General features: G+C 39.8%; 1 protein-coding gene and 1 long non-coding RNA gene across 5 annotated transcripts in view; both read left to right on the top strand.

The window, feature by feature from the left end:
- MCTP1 (multiple C2 and transmembrane domain containing 1) overlaps positions 1 to 21,308 on the top strand; it is a 449,620-nt gene that overhangs the window by 30,670 nt on the left and 397,642 nt on the right. The window lies entirely within an intron of this gene.
- On the top strand, positions 10,884 to 15,589 carry LOC122465846. Its single transcript, XR_006290947.1, has 3 exons — positions 10,884 to 10,968; positions 13,546 to 13,711; positions 14,179 to 15,589. It is a non-coding gene; the product is annotated as an uncharacterized LOC122465846 (long non-coding RNA).

Below are 21,308 nucleotides of genomic sequence, written 5' to 3'. Positions count from 1 at the left end.
TGAAAGCCATTCAACAAAACTGTAAACCCTTGCTATAATGGAAACCACTTCAAGCGGGGATGCTGTTGGACTCCGCAGTATGCCTAGTTCCAGCAGCCCGGCGCTCTCTTTCTCTCTGGCCAGGTCATGTCAGGATATCCCTCAGGATTAGGATGAAGGAGGTCTGGGGACCCAAGAGACCAGGGGGGTGGCAGCCATGGTGAAGCTCACTTCTCCTCCTCCTTTCAGACAGCCTGTGGTCTTCTGTTTCCCCCAAAGTCTCTTTGAGGACCCCAAAAGGGGTGTGATGGCAGAACAGCCTGTCTCATTATTTTGGCCACGAGTTAAGCCTAAAATCTGACACACCACTCCTGGTTCATTGATTTTTGGTCCAACACTTCGTTTACCTGGCATGATCTTAACACAATCCTTGAGTTATATAAGTAGGCCTCTATTGTTTTGGTCTAACTTAGTCTGTCTTGCTCTTGCACCTTTTCAACATTTGTCATGGGTTATTGTGACACTTTATAAACTTTCACTCACTTCTTTCAGTTGAGCTCACAATTAGGGTAAAATGCAGGTCCAATTATTACAACAGCATACATGGCAATCAGAATTTGACCTGAAGAAATTGGCCTTATGTAGTTGATCAATTTAAAAAAAAAAAAATCTTAATGGGAAAAGAATTGGTGTGCACTATTTGAGAGCCTTTATCACTGGTGATAATGTACAAGGAGGACAGAACCCAGCTTGAAATATATATAGTATGAGGTTGAGTTTGTATAGCTGGTAGTTAGGAAAAAAAATACATCTTTATAGTTGAAAACTGAGCACATTTGATGTAGAAGACATTGAGGAACAATAATCAAACAGTCCCACTATGACACTTTTACACAATCAGAGCAGAATTACACTTTAAGACAAGTTTTGCTATAATTAAATGATTGGGCAAATTACTGTAGCAGGCTTTCTAACTCTTGATTGGTGCTGAAGGTGACTGAATTATGGTACTTTTACCTTTTTTGTTTTTCATGTTAAAAGGAAAAAATGGTCAAAGGGACAAGTAGAAATCACTGACATTCAGAAATAAGATATATAGAATAGACTGACTGTCCATTACGTACCTTGGGGTCTGTGAGGATCTGTTCTGAGGGTTGCACGCTTCAACTATCTCCGCCCCCCCCCCCCCCCCCCCAAAAAAAAAAAAATTCAAAATCCTTGTTTGTTAGTCAATTTCCTCACTTAATTCCTCTGCGAATATACTTTTTCATTACAAATCCTCTGGAAAAAGAGCTCTGATTTATAAGGAATCGTAATATTAAAGTACAAAAAATTGTTAAACATGTATCTAGCACTGAATGCTATATTCAGTTGCCTTGTATAATCATTACATATAAAAACTGTATTAAAACATTATTAAGGTTGAAAAGTCAAACACTCAAAAGCTAGGAAATGTCAGAATTATGGTTTGCCTCTGTGTATGCATTATGCAGTCTAATTCTATGATTACATACTATTTTCTTCAAGACCCGTGCCTCATTCAATGCATTGAATGGATGCTACTCATTTAATGAGCAACTATTCAACATTTTTTCTTTCTCCTTGTTGTACAAGGGGTGGCCCTAGGCCTTTTTAATTGCACACTATTCAAACCCTGCTCTGAAAGCAGATTTATTAATTTCCTCATGGGCTTTTTTATATAGCACTCATCACTGTAGTATCCAAATGTTTTTCCAACACACAAGTGCATTTCCCCAACATCCCTGTGACATGAGAGATTGTTATCCCCATTTTACAGATGGAGAACTGAGGCATAGAGAGAGCAAGGTAAAATGTGTCCACTCATTTTGGGTGCCCAATATGAGACCTCTAGGACCTGATTTTTCAGTGTTCATGGCATTATTTAGCACTTCATATGTTCAGAGCACAGCTCCCATTGACTTCATTTGAGCACTTCTGCAAATCAGACCCCAGGGTATCAAACCAAGCACCCAGAAAATGAGGAGCGCACACAATTAGAGACCACCTGTGAAAAGCTTGGTTTAAATAACCTTTCCAGCATCACATAGGATCTCTGTGGCAGATGCAGAGATAGAATCCAGTTCTCCAGGGCTTTCAAGCTTTCCCAGACCTAAAGAAGAGCTCTCTGTAAGCTCGAAAGCTTGTCTCCCACCAACAGAAGTTGGGCCAATAAAGGACATTACCTCCCCTACCCTACCTTGCCTCTCTCATATGTTGGTCTCAACATGTCTACAACACTGCATACAGTGCTTTTTGAAGTCATTGGAGTTTTGCCATTGATTTAAACAGGCACGGGATTAAGCCAAATTCTGTTTGTTTTTGTTTGGTTTATTGTTAAAAGTGCTAAGTAGGCTTATTTAGGCCATAACCCTGCGAACACCTACAGAGATGAATATATTTACATGCGGATACTTCCAGTGAACTTAATCCTGCAGAATTTGTACACTTAACTTTATGCACTCTGAATAATTTCATTGAGGTCAAAAAACAGTTCGGACAACTTCTGAGAATGAGGGTTGGAGAAAAATGTTTTTCAATGTTTAAAAAAAATTCTGCCAAACTTTTCCTTGGAAAGCTCTAGCACCTCATGCTTTGGAGAAGGGACTTGAAATTTGTCTGAGGCTGGCTCTTCTGTCAAGGCTGTGCCTTTTGCCATCCCCATGAAAAACTGCCCACATCTGAAGAAGTTATAAGCCTTGGGGGGGAGAAAGGCAATTCACATAGTCTCAGTTGAGATTTGCTAGAGTTTAAACAGCTAAAATCTCCAGATTCTGTCCACACTGGGCATTCTAAAGCTTGAAAACTTTTCTCTCTCATCAACAGAAGTTCCTCCAATAAAAGATATCAGCTCATCTGTCTTGTTTCTTCAAAATCACTGTTGTATGTAGAAATCAAGTGGCTAACTGTACTCGCAATTTATACTGCCAAAGATAAAAATTGGCTAGATACAATGGCTAACTAAATTATACCATTTAATGACTCATTTTAACTTTAAAGAGCAGCAGCTGGGTCCTGTGTATTGTAGAATTATAAAATGCTGACCATGTTAAATTTGTTTTACACTGTAGAGTACAAAAATGAAATTAGTTTTTTAGATCTTGCTGTTAGGTGAAGAAGGTTGTGGGTTTTGCTACATTTTTCTTTTTCTGATTTTAAATGGCTTTTTTTTTGTTTTGTTTAATGAAACTTATTATTATTTATGACACTGCAATTCTGAGAAGTTTCTTTGCTATGTGTCACTGGTAGGAAATCAAATGCCAACGACATCATGTAAATAAATAAAAAAAAATTTTTTTTGCACATTTCCTGAACTGAACAAGACACAAATGGCAGCATTCTCAATATACACACACTATATTAAAACAAAGGATAAATATCCAAAATTTATTCATTGTTCTAAAATTGTATTACATTTCCCTAGATAACTGCAATGATAATGTATAAATCAAAATGAAGGAAGAAAACACTATACTAGGAGAATCTTAATTTAAAAAAATGTTCTTTCTTTAAGGGAAGAACTCTCAAATTCTTCCCATCCACGACTCCAAATTGCACTCCTTCTGCCCGTCCCCAGTGACCATATATATGAGAACTGTTTGTACCCTAGCCCAGAATCTTTTTCTCTAGTTCTGCCAAAAGACCACACAATAATGTAATACATAGTAAATTGTTAAATGTTTTTGTTTGTGTCCTTCACAGTCAGAGGGAGCATACTGTCTGGCAGTGGACAGTCAGTGAATATGAACTTGGTGATTTTAAAAATATGCCAGATAAAACAATAGGGTGGATTTGATTTAAATCACTAGTCAGGAAGACTCTATTTCATCATGGATTTCTACATAAAAGTGCATTCTTGTTGGTTGGTGTAACCTTAATACATATTCTTCACAACTCAGAGGTAGATGTAGTTTTCATTTTTAGAAGATACATGCTATACATTTTTAAAGTGATTTATTTTGAAATTTTTCAGATTAGTTTTATGGCTATATCAGAAAATGAATGATTGTTTGGTTATTTCATTTACCAAACGTAACTGAAGCAGATATTTCTGAAGTCATTGGGAGGTGAACTATCTCCAATTCAACAGGTTAATCATTAATATTTGGAGGATTTTCTTGCCATGCTGTATTAGGAGGAGAAATTTGTTAAAATTGTTAACTAAAATAGTTAAATGAAATATTAAAGAACAAAACAAAAATTAAATCGACTGTGTCAGCAAAGTCAACGTGAGAAGCTGAAAATACTGGCTTCTGCAGCTAACTCAGTTGTTTTCACCTTAATTTTCCTCTTTGTTCATAATCTGGAGAGGGAAAAACAAGCTTTCCTGCTTTTTCAGGTCCCAAATGATTTCTCTAGTTGGAATGAATTAATCCAAAGGAAGAAAATATTCTTTCTACACCGGCAGAAGAAGCTACTGCTGCTAAGTGAGATTATCACTTCAACAGTCTCTGAATCCAAGTGCTTAAGTGACTTCCACCAGTTCACTGGTATCTTTCTTTAAAACATCATCCGCAAACATATTTCTTGAATGGTTCACCCTTAGGTCTGAAGTGTATTATAGTTGGCATTATGGAGGGATGATTGCTGGATGTCCATGTCGTAGCCAACTCCTCTTCAGCAGTTAAGGTTTGACTCTGGTATCGAGTATTGAGAATATTTGCAAGAAAATGAGCTGGAGATAGTGCTTATCCCATTTGTTTTTTTTTTAATGCTTGTAGTTTAACTCGGTCATTGCATATGTCTCTTTTTAAGATCTCACTCAGTTCCTTCCAAATTTCAACAGTCAGCAATAAAACCGGTATTTCCCTGCATTTTGTTCCTACAGAAATAGCCTTTAGGGTACTCAGCATGTGTTCAACGTTTCTCTGAAGCCCAATGTTGAGAACTTTGGCTGTGACAGTACCATCTGTTTTTTCATGATTTTGTTCACAAACTGTCATCAGATAGGCCAGTTCTTGATATAGTGCTCAAAACAGTTCACTACTGAGTTCCATCGCACGTCTTGTGAGAGAGTTAGCTTGGTTCCTCTCCTTTTTTTTTTTTTTTTTTTTTTTTTTTTTTTCCAGAGCAGCTGCTGTAAAGTGGTTGTTACGGAAGTATTTTGCAATTTCAACAACGTTAGCCTTTATTTCTGGAATACTTTTTGGCTAGGAGATGCATCAAATGAGCACTGCAACCATATGTTATTAGCTTGGGACTCTCTCTTCTAAATAATTTCTTCTAATCTTGTATACATTTGCAGCATTGTCTGTGACCAAGCTGCATATTAGACATTTTGAATTTTTTTTCACAGTTTGTTATAGCTTTTACTGCTGCTACTTGTAAGTATTCTGGTTCTTATCACAAACTTATCTATGGTTGTTTCGGGATGATGGAGATATTTTTTTTCTTTTTCCTAAAGGTAATATACTGTGACTATATGACATAAATGATGTGACTGAAACACTATCGTTAGCAGATGACTCTGAAACTATAGAAAATGATGGTGATCTTGATGATGGATTGTCTTCAGAATCCTGTAGGTTGAGGATGGATTCTCCTAAACAAAATAAGTCCATGCAGTTGTTTATATTACTAGACTGCTCATTTAGTATTACTCATTGCATTCACTGACAGTCAATACAACTTTAAAGGTGAAATTGTAAAAGGAAGATTTGCCTATTTCAGCTATTTATTTTTTTATCACAACTGCATCTAAAATGATAGTACCATAGAGTAACAACTATATTTTTTGCTCAAACATGAGAATTCAAGAATAGTCCCAGAAGGAAAACAGGCAGTCCTTAAGAAAGAAGTATGAAATTAAAACCTGAAGATCCTGCATGTTCAGACATATTCCTTTCATCCTCTTCAATGCAGTTTCCTCCTGAGAAGGAACACTTCTCATGACGTTTCATTCGGGCAACCAAGCCCTGCATTTCTTTGTTGCACGGTTTGCATTTTGCACACATGCCTGTCTTACCCACAGGTAGAGGAACTTCATTAAAATATTTCCAAACTGGGTCTCTTTTATGGCCTGCTGCCATTATATGGTTTCCCTTCTTGTGAGAGAATGGTACGGTAGATCTCAAATCAATGAAAGCTACACTCAGAAAGACCTTAAGACTTCTGGAATATGCTCCTCAAACAGTTTCACTTTTGTTTCTACTGTCTGTCCCTCCCTTCTCACATCTCTCCAGACTTCTTCTCCTTGTCCAGATCTATTCCGCCCCCAACAATCTTCTATTCATTAAACTTTTTGAAACTTTGCATTTTTAGAGAGAGGTAAAGAATTGACTCTGTGTACACAAATTTGAAGAGGGACAATAGGGTTGAGGTCTGTTTTGTTGTTTCTATTTTTGCTGTTAACAAGCATGTTATCTCTGGAGACACAAATCCAGAGTTTAAGAACTGCAAAATGAAGCATCTCTGGTAGTATCTTCTAGACTGAGCACTGAGTCCCATTCAGTAGATAGAAAGAAAGATTAACCTAAATAATCTATACAGAAGCCCTTTGAATCCCATAAGGTTGGGTCCCTAATCCATGAACTATTGGAACTCATTTACAAAACTTTTTTTCTTAAACATTACATGAATATATTGTCTCATACTATAGGATTAGAATTTATAATCCCTATTCCATGATGAGATACATTATAGCTCAAAGATATCTTAATTAAAACTATCTTTAGATAGGTTTTTCCTCAAAGCATTTTATCAAAAAATCCAATTTAAATATTTTTTTTAAAAACATTGATTTTTATCCACCCTGTAAAACATGTTCTTTTCTCAATATTATAAAGTTGTACGCTGTTGATGTTTACAGTAATACTGTCTTTGTAATCATAGCATAGATATGCAAACATTTTCAAAAGTGGGTGCCACATATTAGTCTCAAATCCATATTAGGACACTTAAATAAAGAAGCCTGATTTTCAAAAGTGCTCAGAATCCAGCAACTTTCACTGACATCACTAGGAGCTCAGCCCACTCATTCACATGCTTAAATATAGATGTAGGAATCTAATTTAAGCATCCATTTAAAAAAAAATGTTGGCTATAACGTATATTCCTTTTAATAAAGAGACTATATAATAACGATAGGTTAGATTCTCTAAAATTCAGTGACTGTAGAAAAGCAGCTTTGCAACCAGTCTTGGGGGTTTGACCCAAAGGATATCCTCTCAGTCCTTGTGCGGACAGTGAAAGTGGAGAGAGAGATTTTCATCTTAATCTAAGTATTTAGACAAAATATATTCCAGTAAGAGGGAAAATGTCAATCACTTTGTAAGCACCCAGAGGACAATAGGGTTGTAAGGAATAGCCAGCATAGATTTGTCAAGAACAAACCGTGCTAAACCAGCCTAATTTCCTTCTTTGACAGAGTTCTGGCCGAGTGGATAGGGAGGAATCAGTAGACTTGATGCATCTTGATTTAAGTAAGGTTTTTGATAGTCCCACATTCTCATAAACTAAGGAAATGCAGTCTAGACAAAATTACTATAAGGTGTGTGCACAACTGGTTGAAAAATTACTCAGAGTAATTATCAATGGTTTGCTGTCAAACTGGGAAACTTTGGGGTTTCATGGGTCCAGTATTCAATATTTTCATTAATGATTGATTGGATAATGGAATGGAGAGTGTGCTTATAAAACTTGCAGTTGATCAGAAGCTGGGAGGTATTGCAAACACTTTGAAGGACAGGATTAGAATTCAAAATGATCTTTTGCAAATTGGAGAATTGATATGGAGAACTGCAAAATCAACATGATGAAAATCAGTAAAAGGCAAATGCAAAGTGCTTCACTTAGGAAGGAGTAATCAAATGCTTCAAAAGGGGAATAATTGGCTAGATGGTAGTTGTGCTCAGAAAGATTTGGAGGTTATAGAGGCTCACAAATTGAATGTCAGCGATGTGATGCAGTTGCAAAGAAGACTAATATAATTCTGGGATATGTTAACAGAAGCATCACATATAAGGCGCACAAAGTAGTTGTTCTGCTCTACTCAGCACTGATGAGGCCTCAGCTGGAGCTCTGTATACAATTCTGGGTGCCATATGCCAGGAAGGATGTGGACAAATTGGAGAGAGTTCAGAGGAGGTCAACAAAAATGATAAAAGGTTTAGAAAACCTGACATATGAGAAAAGGCTACAAAAAAACAAACAAAACTGGGCATGTTTAGTCTTGAGAAAAGAGGTCGGGGGGGGCAGTCTTTAAGTATGTTAAGGGCTGTTTATAAAGAGGACTGTGATCAATTGTTCTCCATGTCCACTGAAGGTAGAACCAGAACCATCACATTGCTGACTTAATCTGCAGCAAAACAGATTTAGGTTGGATATGAGACTTTTTTCCCCCTAATTATGAGGGTAGTTAAGCTCTGGAACAGGCTTCCAAAGGAGCTTGTGGAATCCCTGTCACTGGATGTTTTTAAGAACAGGTTAGATATATGCTTGTCAAGGACAGTCTAGGTTTATTTGGTCCTGCCACAGTGAGGTCCCTTCCAGCCCTATCGTCTGTGGTTTTGGTTTTTGTTTGGTTTTTTTGGACATTGATTCATCTACTTTGCTAGGATTTATAATTATATAAGTCTATTGGACATAGTCTGGTTTTGGAAGAACAGCAGTTGGTTTGTGGCATCTCCTAACAGAGAGCTCTATTCTCATGAAAACTACCTTCAGAGTGCCTGCCCTAGAAATGTCTTATGGGGCCCCTACCTATAACTAGGTTCTAATATAGAGTATGTTCCATATGGTCTTCCATAGCTGACTGTTAGATACAGAAGAATTTTAAGTTGATGTGTGCCCAGCAGTGAATTTTGCTTGAAAAAGAGCTCTGTTATGGAGCTCCAGGCAAAAGTAAGAGGGCTTATTAGACCAAAGATTCTTCCAGGTTAAGCTGCAGTGATAATGATGAGGGAAGAATTCTTCTATCAACCTATGACCCCTTCTTGGGTTAGTGGATTAATTACAGTGATGGGAGAATCCCTCTCGTCGCTCTAGGGAGTGTCTATGTTTTAAGTGTAGACATAGTCTCATGCTTTTCACTGAGACTTTCAGCCTGGGAGGAAGAATAGTCTCTGCATGCTTCATATCGGGTTAAACTCCCACTTAGTTTAGACAGAACTTTGGCTGTGATTCCTGTCTCTGACTCTGCCCTGACCCTTGGCTCCATCATCCAGACTCAACTCTGATTCTGACCCTTACTCCAACCACTAGGCCCGGCTGCCCACGACCCAGTCTCCCTAACCTGGTTCTGGCCTAAAGGCTATAAGGGAGGCTACTGCTGCCACCACCACCTCCTACCAGTTTGTGTGGAGTTAGGCGCTTGTCCAGCTCATAGCTGCAAGATACAGCGTAGGAACCTAAGCCACCTGACTCAAGGAGAGAGTTCCTGGCTGTGGAATGCAAGCAGAGATTGGTGCCTCCCTTCCTGACTAGGCACTGAACTCTGAGGGGATGGGACTTAAGAAAGACCCCTCTGGTCATATCTCCTATTAGCTAACTTAGGCTGCTCCCCATCTAGTATGTTGGCTTTTGTGCATCACATTCTTAGGCACCTACCTCTCTCCATTCATTTTTATAGGGAGCCTAGACACCTGATTCAGGCTTTGTGGATCCCATTGTTCTGGTCATTTTTCTAGGTGCTTAAAAATCTCTTTGTGGATCCAGGCCTATGTGCACAAGGAAGAGTCCAATAGAAGTATAGGGAGAGCCACATCAGACGCATGTCTTTTAACTTTGCCACTGCTAAAGGAGTTTAAAAGAGGATGGATTTGTAATGATAGGAGATTAGATAAACTACAGTGAGCAGTTTAAATAACCAATAACCCCTAACTGATTTTGGATTATACTGTCAAGAATTTTATGAGTATTATAACTCCTCCTAGATATATGTTAAATAAAATAGTAGGCTTTTTATCGGTTTCATCTTGTTTTATCTCTCTCATGTTAAATTAATTTTCGGTGTGTTTAAAAATGTAATTGCCCATTTGCAAATTGTTTCGCTCGCCAGAGAATAAGCATGTTTATCATATACTCCTTTTTTTCTTTTTCCTTTTTGATGTGAAATAAAGGAAATGATAGGAACATTTTTTGGGCGGGAAAAGGGCAAAAGGTGCTCTTGAAACTTTTGCCCCAAATCTAAGATACTTAAGAGTCTAATCCATTTTCAAAAAGTAATTAAGGCATTTAGGAACCTGACAGTGAAACTTATGCTCCTAAGTGTACAAATCATGTTTGAAAATGGGTCTTAGGCACCTAAGTCACTTATGTACTTTTGAAAAAAAAATCCTTTGTCTAATGCCAACTACTTACTGTCTTGCCCACGTCCAGTGGAAAATTAGATTGCATCAGTTCTGGGTAAAAAGTTATACTGGAGGAGAGCAGAAAGGATTTGTTCTTGTTACAATTGGTGGAAATGCCTTAAATTAAAACAGTTTTCAATTAGATTGTTGCGCTGTGTTCCAAAAGAGTGGACAAAGTTGGTGTCATCTACTTTGTGCTCCTTTTGGGGCACAGGGATGACATAAGACAAAGTACAGTAGCTAGCATTTACAGAATTGCGAGTTGTCAAAATGAGATACTCCTAACTATTGAGATAAATGATAAATGCATGCTTTGCTTGCTATGGAAAAGAGAACCCATTCCAGAAGAAACTGAGTCCCACTTTTAAATGAGAAATTGGATTAAGAAAAATAACTCTGATGGAGGAGGTTTCATCAGCTGAAGCAACAGAAAGATTGGAGTTATTTATTCCTTAGAATCCAGAATGAATAAGTTGATCTCCTTGTGTAATGAACAAGGAGAGGAGCAAATAAACAGCTGGAATTTTCAGAGCTTCAGAAAGAATTTGGCTTTTTATCAGATTTGTATTTCAGAAGTGTTTGTGGTATCTTCAAACAGGAGCAACTTTTTGCTTTCCAAATGTGTGTATACAGCAAATGAATGAATAATAGAGGAGAAAAGAAAGTCAATCTCCTGCCCCAGGTAAGGTATTCAGAGGTTCCATTTGTGGAACGTACAGTCTGCTAACTATGCCAGTACTACAGACAACTACCTCTGCTACAGATCCTTCAGTGTATTATGTATATTGTAACCACTCCCACTGCAAGGTGCTGCTCTGAATGTTGTGGTACACCAGTCCCCTCTAGATGTTTGGTAGTGTGCTCTGTGTACCAAGAGTTTGGAGGCAAAAACTACATATGCTCCCGGTAGTAGGCCCTACAGACTCTTCCTGGTTGGTGGATTCCCATTAATGCTCACAGTTGGGCTGCCAGAAAATAAAAGATGCAGTTATCTTAGTGGCAATTACTTAAACAGTTACAATGAAGATCAACTAAAGAGTTCCTAACACGGATCCCATGGGCAGTCCAGTCAGTCCAAAGATATAAAGGTGACTGTACCTCATGGGGCTCCTCAGACCTAGAGCTATGGGTACTCCATTCAGGCCACCCCTTTCTTGGTGGCCTTACCGGCCAGCAAATATCCCGGTCAGAGTTCAGTTCTTTTGTCTGTGGTCTTGTTGGAGGCTGTCTACGCTTTGCTTATGCTGTTAGAATCATAGAATATCAGGGTTGGAAGAGACCTCAGGAGCTCCAGCAGCCTCCACACTATCTGTGGGAAGCAAGTTCCAGGGAGGGCAATGGGAAAGAAGAAATGTGGGCACAAAGTGCATCTAGGGTTGAATTTTCAACCTATAATTGTGCATGCACATCTCTCTTGCTCTCACTCACACTGGTTTAGTCAAGGGAGTTCAAAAGCCAGATGACAAATGAGAGGGAATAGAAAATTACAGTCCTTCAAAGAGAAAAAAGATAAGGTATTTTACTTCAAGGCTGATACTCTGTTCTGCCACAGCTGCTATGAAGGGGTCAGCAACAACCTCTAGGGCAGTGCCTCTCAACCTTTCCAGACTACTGTACCCCTTTCAGGAGTCTGATTTCTCTTGTGAACCCGCAAGTTACACCTCACTTAAACTACTTGCTCACAAAATCAGACATAAAAACAGTGTCACACCACACTATTACTGAAAAATTGCTTACTTTCTCATTTTTTACCATATAATCATAAAATAAATCAATTGGAATATAAATATTGTACTCGTTTATACTATTCTATATACTACACAGTGAAATAAAAGTCCTATGAAATGTTAGTTTGTACTGACTTCACTACTGCTTTTTATGTAGCCCCCTGTAAACTAGGCAAATATCTAAATGAGTTGATGTACTGCCTGGAAGACCTCTATGTACCCCTAGGGGTATACGTACCCCGGTTGAGAACCACTGATCTAGGGAATACCCTCAACATAAGATTTCCCCAAGTAGCGCAGAGCTGGTGGAATAGCCCTTTGCCACTCTCCTTCACAGCTCCTGGCATAAGAGGTTTGCTGGAGAATGGGCATGGCCTGTAGCTATTCTTGGCTGCTGTTTAATAGTATCACACTATATGCACTGGCCCAGAGAAATGAACTGATAGCTGTGTGTGCATTTATGAGCAAGATCATTAGGGCTGTGGCTGAGACCTTGGGGATTTTAGAGACTGTGAAAGCCAGATAGAATTGTGTGAGTTGTAAAAACTGCTGAATTGTTTATCTGAAAATCCAGCTAAGGTTTTGTTTCTTTTCAAGTCATTCCCAATTCCCTATTCCCAATAACCTTTGCTCCATAGTGCTTTGTAGTGGGAGCGTTTATGTATCCTGACTGGCTCTTTGATTCTGTAGAGCACAATATATGTTATAATGCCTTTTGAAATTTGTTCTCCGGGTGTTTTGAATTTAAAAACAAAAGGCCAGATTCTGCCACCCTTTCTCACATGTGTTCCATTGAAATTGATAAGGCTACATGTGGAGTTAGTTGCTACTCAGTGTAAGTAAGTGTATCACAAACTGCCCCAAAATAAATAAAGAATCCTGTACTAATTCAGTCTGTTTTATTCAATAAAATCTTTTTCCATTTTACCTGAAGTTGCCCCAGAATTTCCAGTCTGGTATATCTTGGCTATAGTAGATGTTCAAGGATTTGCTTAAGTTATTTTTGCCTGCTGAGTGCTACCAGTTGTGGGCAGTCCCTCAATTAGTTTATATAAGGGCTGTCGATTTATTCACGGTTAACTCACACGATTAACTCAAAAAAATTGTGATTGATCGCTGTTTTAATTGCACTGTAAACAATAGAATCCCAATTGAAATTTATTAAATATTTGGATATTTTTCTCCATTTCAAATGTATTCTGTTATAGTTGAATTCAATATAAAGTGTTTACAGTGCTTGCATTATATTTTTATTACAAATATTTGCATTGTAAAAATAAAAAATAGTATTTTTCAATTCACCTCATACAAGTACTGTAGTGCAATCTCTTTATCATGAAAGTACAACTTACAAATGTAGATTTTTTTTTTTTTGAGTGCAGTCATGTAACAAAAACAAAACAGTGGCAAAACTGCTATCCTCTTCCCCCCCCACCCCCGTCCCCGCCCCCTTAATTTATATCTGGTTAAGTCATTTCTTATACATGATATTCAATGGGAATTTTTAAGCAAATGTCAGGTTTCTTTTTCAGCAGCTGTAGAAGGACGGGTTTGAGGAAATACATGTTCAAGAGATGAGAATCCTAGAGAGGTGTCAAAACACCTTTGGGTGGGATGCTCTGCCTAACAGGCACAGGAAGGATTGATAAAGTTGTTCTAACTACTGTAAATTCATTTGAAGCACAGAGAAAATTCCAGGTGAGGAATCTTACTACTTTTGAAAGGCTTTCCTTGTGAACTATTATTGCTTTACATCAAAATTTGATTGAAATTTGCCTGTGACATAATTTGAAATTGATATAACTACCTTGCCACCTCCAAAGGCTTCTTTTCAAACAGCAGGTCCTGAACTGAGTATGTCTATCAAGTCACAAATGTTTAGGGTGTTTTTTCTCTAGCATACATGGAAGGAAGGACAGACTCTGGGGGAGACAGAGAGAGAGAGGGACCGTAGGTATGTCAGATCAGTCTCCTAAATCCAAGGCTGCCTGGGTGAAGCAGGGCCTGCTTAACTATGCAAGGGGAAGCTAAGAATCATGCATGTAGACCTTCTTTGTTGTTTTAACCTATATCTCTAACTGTTGTGTTTCTGTAGACAAAATAATAATTTGTTTTGAAAAGACAGAACTATATCACTGCATGCATTTTTTTTCTTTGTTTACCAGGCTTCCAAAGGGGAAGACTCCTGCAGGGAACCAAGCCAAACTGGCCCTGCTGAAAGAGCTGTAGCAAAAAAACAGGGGCCCTGAAGCCCAGATATCCAGTCTGGGAGTGGCTCCAAGGCCTAGCACAAGCAGGGGTGTATTCACAAGGCACAACAGGCTCTGATCTGTGACAGTAAATTAAAGATAGTATTTGTTTTTGTTTTTCCATGTAAATTTAAAAACTACTGAGCTCTCCAAGTTTGCTATATGCATTAAAACTCACTTCTAACTCATCTTGATCTACAATAAGGAACTGGCAGTTCCCTAAATTCCCCTGTTTCCTCAACAACCTGTACAGGGTGACATTCCGGAGGCTGTGCATCTAAGTGTGTAACACAGACCTTGCATCCTGGGGAAAGAGGAGCATTAAGGTGGCCAGGGCCGTCCTTAGGATTTATGGCGCCATAAGCGGGATTATTAAACTGGTGCCCCTGTGCCTGACGTGCTCTTAGCAACACAAACATAAGCTTACAGTATTGGAAAACTTGCCACATGCACTTTATCAAAAACAGTTTAACTTAATTAAGCACACTGTAATGCTGATGGACTAGCACTAAAGGAGTAGTGCTATAGGAAAAAATTCTGATTTATTGACCGAATGATGAAAATAATATAATTTTTTAAATTTGTCAACATTTTATTGGAAATTTCTATGAAGAGGTATTGAAACAAGGATTTGTTTTTAATTAAAAGTGATCTTTCTGGCTTTTTTGGCTGCAAAATCAGTAATAATGTCATCGAATGACAAAGACAAAGTGATGTCTTGTTCGATTGCAAGAATAGCAAGACCAGTCAATCGTTCCTGACTCATTGTAGAACGGAGATAGTTTTTAATGAGCTTTAGTTTTGGGAAACTCTGTTCTCCTGATGCTACTGTTACAGGAATTGTCAGTAGAATACGAGTGGCAATGTACACGTTAGGATATATGTCAACAAGTTTGCTGATATGAATAAACTGTACAATGTCCATCACCGATTTTGCATGTGGCAACACTGATGACAATATACTCAATTCTTTGTACAGTTCGAGTCCATTTAAATCAAAACTATCACCGTGCTTCAAAGGCTCTCTAGGTTCTTGCACTTCATCATTTGCTGCTCTTGTTTTCCTATTTTGTTGAATTTAGTTATGTCCTACAAAAATCCAAACTGTTCATGGTGTGCTCGTAAAGTATTAAACCTTTCATCAATGGCAGATATTGCTTTATCCATCACAACATTAAAAAATTCAACCTCAAATTTCTTTTCTGGATCATCTATGGGCTCATCTGCGCCTTCATATTCCGCTTGCCGTTTTTTCCTTGAAACTCGTGTCCCATTTGGACATGGAAATTTTGGTTCTACACCGAGTGCCTGTGCAAGCTCTCTTACTGTAACCTGTGCTTCTTTGAATCCATTTTCTCTGTATTTCACTAAAAAGTCTCATGTGTTAAATCAAGCTGCATCATTGGACTCTGCATTATTTTGCTTACGCTTGAGATTTTAACAAGAATGTCATACCAGATTACAACAGATGTTAGAAACTTGAAGCTGGATATTTCAGAGGCCAATGACTGTGCTTCACTTCTAGCTTTTGGATCTCTGGCTTCTTCCGAAATAGCAACCAGTGCTTCGTAAACTTCCTCAGATTGATATCTCAATGTTTTTGCACTTTCTACTCTGCTTTCCCAGCGTGTCTGATAGAGGCTTAATGGTAATACCATTGACATGTGCTTTGAATATTTGCCATCATTGAGTGGAAGCTGAAAAGAGCACGTAGATTCATTGCAGCAAACCAAAAAAAGAAATAGCTTCTACAGAAGACTTGGCCATATCACACGCAATCTAATTAAGGCTGTGGCATGCACATGGAACAAAAAAGGCTCGTGGATTTTCTGACAGCAATCTAGCTTGCATGCCAGAAATGCATCCTCTCATATTGGCACCATTATCATAGCCTTGTCCTCTAATGTTCATTACGGACAATCCCATTCATTTTAGTTCATCAAGGAGAGCTTGAAGTCCAAAACCTGTAGCGTCCTCTACTTCTAAAAATGTGATAAATGATTCCTTGACTGTAATCTGTGCTGAATCGCTTATGTCGACAAATCTCACTACTAACGATATCTGTTCTTGATGACTTATGTCCGGAGTGCAATCTAGAATTATGGCAAAATATTTTGCCAAAGTAACCAATGAAACAATGTTGTCTCTCACTTTATCACTCATTAGCATGATCAGTTCATTTTGAATTCTTGGTCCCAAATAATGGTCCTGTATTTCATTTTCAGTTACTCTTCGGAGATGTTCACTCATCACGGTGTCAAATTTTCCCAGCAGTTGTAAAAGGCCCCCAAAATTGCCATTTTTGGGCTGGAATAATTTCTCAACGCTTCCTCTAAAAGCAAGATTGTTTGTTTGATATTCAACAATAGATAATAGACGTTCAAGAACACGACACCAATGCGCTTCTCTGATTCCAGCAATCTTTGATTTTTGTGCATTACGAGTTGTCTGATTTTTTTTTTTTAACCTTACACTCAGCTCACACCGTTTGTGCATACTTTCAATGTGGTGTTTTGCCTTTTCATGTTATGGTAATATGTGACTAAGATTTTTCCAATCATTAATACCCATGGTTGCTGTCTTAAAATTGCAACTATTGAAAAGCTTGCATGGGAAACAAAATATAGCATCCTTGCATTTAGAGTACACAAGCCACCGTCTGTTAATTTCACCATTAGAAAGTCACAGAGAACAATTACTACAAAAGAACTTCCTACCTCTAATATCTTTAGGATATTCAAGACCTTTTATTCTCCAGGGCCTTTCTCAAGTATGATGGCACGGAATTAGTTGTTTAAAGATTGCGGCCATGTGCCGATGTCATCTATATCCCATGCTAGTACAGTTTCAACTGTTGTGATTTCTTGTTTTGTGTCTGCATCTGTTTCAAATGATTGTTCTGTGTGTTGCTGCATTTCTTGAGCTTCGTCTGCATAAAAATTTTCTTCGGTAGTTACTTGATGGTCTTGATCAACTTCGTTGTTTTCATGACATACAAACTTAAGTATAGAACCCTTCTGTGCTTGTACAGCTAATCCTATTTCATCTTTCAGTTTTTCTTTTTTGTGACCCGGAAAGTTGTTTTCAATACAACATAACTTATAAGTGTGTTTTTTAAAAGAAATAAGTGTTTTAAATGATCAGAAATATTATTTAAAATAACTAATATAGGATAGTCATGAGTCTGTGACCTTGAGCTAGTGTGAAGACACCTCACAAGGCGTTCCACCCTGACTGAGACACAGTACAGTTGGAAACCTATGTCATTTTTACAAAGCCACTTTTTAGTTTTAAATGTATAGTGGGCATCAGTCTTAATGTTACAACTCTATATCAACCTTATACTGTAACTAGATCAATGGCATTATCCAGTTTAATAAGCTGGGTTTCCAAACAGTGGCAAAATATAACCCTAGTTTTACTCCTAGGTAAAGCACAAAGTGACCAAAATGAAGTCAGCACAGAATCATGTCCTCTAGATTAAGGTAGCACGGAAACGTTACGGAAGTCCTATTGTGCCTTATTTTTGTTTGGAAAAACATTAGCAATAGCAGCACATTTTGGGCACTGCCAGAAATACATGATAAATCACTGCCTCTAAAGTTCCATCAAAAACTGACATTTTCACAACTCTAGCATGATCTGCTGCACAGATTCTTCACAAAGAAGTGTCCCTGGCCTTTTTAACTCATATTAACCATGTATTTACTTTATGAAAGTTGGACAAAACATTGTGAAAACGTAAGACATTGGCTGCCCAACCTCTGGGCTGGCAAAAGCTATACTGACTCACTGGAAAAAAAAGAGAATCTTAGTACAACATATGGTCACTCTATACACTAGTAAGGAGATGAGCATATTACAGTTGTTGGAGGGCTCTATTTAGCAGTAACAGGGCCAATGGAAAGCCAGTCAACATTTTTTGTTTCTCTGATGAAAACTGGCCCACTCCCTGCCCAAACCAAACTTGTCACAAATAATTATTAACAACTCAAGTTTCTGATTTTGGCTAAGATAGATAGATATAAATTTATTTTAAAAAATTGAAATTGGATTCAGGATTGTTAGCAAGCATTTTTGGCAAACAAAGTTGTTAAATGACAATCTAAATGGCAACACAGTACTGCTTTCATGCTTGGCTCACTACCCCCCCCCCCCCCCCCCACCCAACCTGCTGGTCCAACAGCTGCAGTAGAGGAGGAGATAGATGGAAAACTGCAGTATCCCAAAATCCACCTCTTGGGGTGCAGAGTGGCTACAGCAAACCCTCAGGTCCGATCACAGGCCAATAGGCACCACCGCCAGCCCACCAGACCAAGGTGAAGTTAGCACAGCATCTGATCTCAGGGATGGGGCACCCATGGAGCCGCAGCAGCTCATCCTGCCCTGCGCAGCTCCCCGCCGGATGAGATGGATCGCTGCCAGCCTCGGGGAGAGAGACACTCCCCAGCTAGGGAGACCAGATGTTCTGATTTTATAGGGCCAGTCCCGATATTTGGGGCTTTGTCTTATATAGGCACCAATTACCCCCACCTAGGGTGACCAGACAGCAAGTGTGAAAAATCAGGACAGGGGGTGGAGGGTAATAGGAGCCTATATAAGAAAAAGACCCCAAAATTGGGACTGTCCCTATAAAAGTGGGACATCTGGTCACCCTACCCCAATCCCCATCCTGATTTTTCACACAGGCTGCGTGTGACCCTTCCAATCCTGGCTGGCTGCGGAGGAAGTAAGTTACTTTCACTTTCATTCCTCAGCATGCAGCTAGTCAGCCCCCCCCCCCCTTTCCCTCACCCAACCCAGCCCTGCCGGAGGGGAGAGGGGTGCTCCGTGGTTGGGGGAGGTGGGGAATGGGGGCAGGGGGGTGCTGCAGCCGCCGAGCCTGCCTCACCTCATGCAGAGGAGAGAGTCACACTCACAGGCGAGTTCCTCCTTCCCCCACTCCTACCCTCTCCCTTTCCCAGACACCCCAGCAGTCAATCTCCTACCTCAGACTGTGCTGCATTCAGCTCTCTCTAGGACCCATCAGCCCTGCTCTTACATGCTCCACTGCTTCCTGTCTGTCTGGATTCCCAGCACAGTGGTGCCCTAGGCAGCGTAGTGCTCTACGTGGCTGCCTATTCTGCCTATGGCTAAGGATGGCCTTGAAGGTGTCTTTTAAGTCACCTTTTGCACCCTCCTAATCTTGGGCTCCTGGACCACCTAGTATAGCTAAATAGCCTTGGGACCTGTCTAAATTACAGTAGCCTCCCAGGGCTGCCCTATAGGCTTCAACTCTGCCTGGAATATCTGCCTTGCCCAGCCTTGTCTCATTTTGTCTCACCTCCACAATGACCCCTATACCACAGCTTGTGAGTAGAGCTGTCTGGGAATTTTCCAACAAAACAGAGTTTTGTTGGAAAATGCCAATTTGTCAAACCTGAGGTGTTTCACAGAAATATCTTGGGTTCATTGAACTTCCATTGAATCACATGAAGGTTTCAGTTGGAAACCTGCCTCAGCTCCTGACTGACTGCTGGGGACCCTGGACTTCCAGGGTTGGTAGCTATGGGGCAGCCCCACCATGTGGATTGGCTTGAGACTGTGGACCACAGGTCTTCCAGGGTCTGTGGCTTCAGGTCAGCCCTGCTGTTGGGATTCCCTCCGAGACCTTTTCCAGTCAGCTTATCCAAACCCCCTGTCCAGTTTTGGGAGAACACTTCATTCAGTTCTCTGTGATCCAAAACACTCCTCACTCAGGTTCCTTTATTTGGCATACAGCACAGCTACACTGTGTTTATCAGACTCAAGTGTCGGGGGTGGGTATAGGGCATAACACACATCCAAAGTTCCACAGGGGCAGCCTGGGCCTACTACCAAAGGAGTAGCAGCTAATGTCACACAACTACTAGATGAACATCACCACGCCGAATGCCTCAGCCAAAGGCATCCTAGGAACAATAACTGTCAGGGACAAAATCCTCAGGCATTTTCACCCATGTGGACAGAGAGAATTATACAGATTATGGGCTGTGTCAAAAACTTTCTTGCAAAAGTTTAAATTGACCCCTGAAGTGTCTAGGAGGAGGTTTCAGAGAGTTGAGAGAAGAGGCTATGGCCTATGCTTAGGTGTCAATCCAAATTAGGAGTTACATTAAAAAAATGGGCAAGTGGTTTGGGAGTTACCATGGTTGATAAAGCCTCCCAATTTAAAGATTTTAGAACAATTCTTCAAACCCTGCCACCCCAATTCGTGGTTAATTGGAAGACTTGGTTACATCTAGGATCTTTGTCTATTTCCCAACTCATGTTGTGGACAGTTGGCCTGTGCTTGATAGAAAACCTAATAGGGATGGAAAGGGATCAGAAGACCGGTTGGGACCAAACTGACCCACACCCAGGGAAGGAGGGAAACCACTTCTGAGAAGCCCTGGAACAGGAGGGGGAAAGTATCATCTGTGGACATCTGAGTTACTTTACCTGGGATTGACCTCTGTGCTCACTGAGGCCCAGTGCAGTGCTGGAAAGGCTAGCTGCAGCTCAACCACAGAGAGTTAACTGTGTGACTGAATTTTCAAAGGGAGAGAGTCTCACAGCCAGTCTGCCAATGACCTATAATGTTCATGCCAAACCATTCACGCCTCCAGCCACCACCCACATGTCATTTTGAATCTTCCTGGATGCAGATCCATCTCCTCCCCAGTGGGAGAGAGGTGGCTTGTGTTAATGGGGAGACATTCTTTGTATGGAGAGAGACTGTTCACCGCTAAGATTATTGTTAAACCCCTTGTTGTGAAACCCCAGCAAATGCTCACAGGGTGTGAAATCTGGGTTCAAGTTCCTGGTGTAAAAGCCTTCACCTTACCTACAGCACAGATTGCTACGTTGCCCAAGGGAGGGTCAGGAGTATTGGTTGTAGCTGTGTTGGCAGACATTCTGTGTTTTTGTTGCTGAGGAATGATATTATGGCTTTAAAAGCTGATGGGGTAAATCAGGCCCACTCAGTTACTTCCAAACCTACAAGGGACCGTTAGCCAAAATACAAACAGGATAGCGGCACAAGGGGT

Source organism: Chelonia mydas, chromosome 5 (genome assembly GCF_015237465.2).
Source record: "Chelonia mydas isolate rCheMyd1 chromosome 5, rCheMyd1.pri.v2, whole genome shotgun sequence".
Lineage (NCBI taxonomy): Eukaryota > Metazoa > Chordata > Testudines > Cheloniidae > Chelonia > Chelonia mydas.
This window is presented reverse-complemented; position numbering and strand designations above follow the sequence as displayed.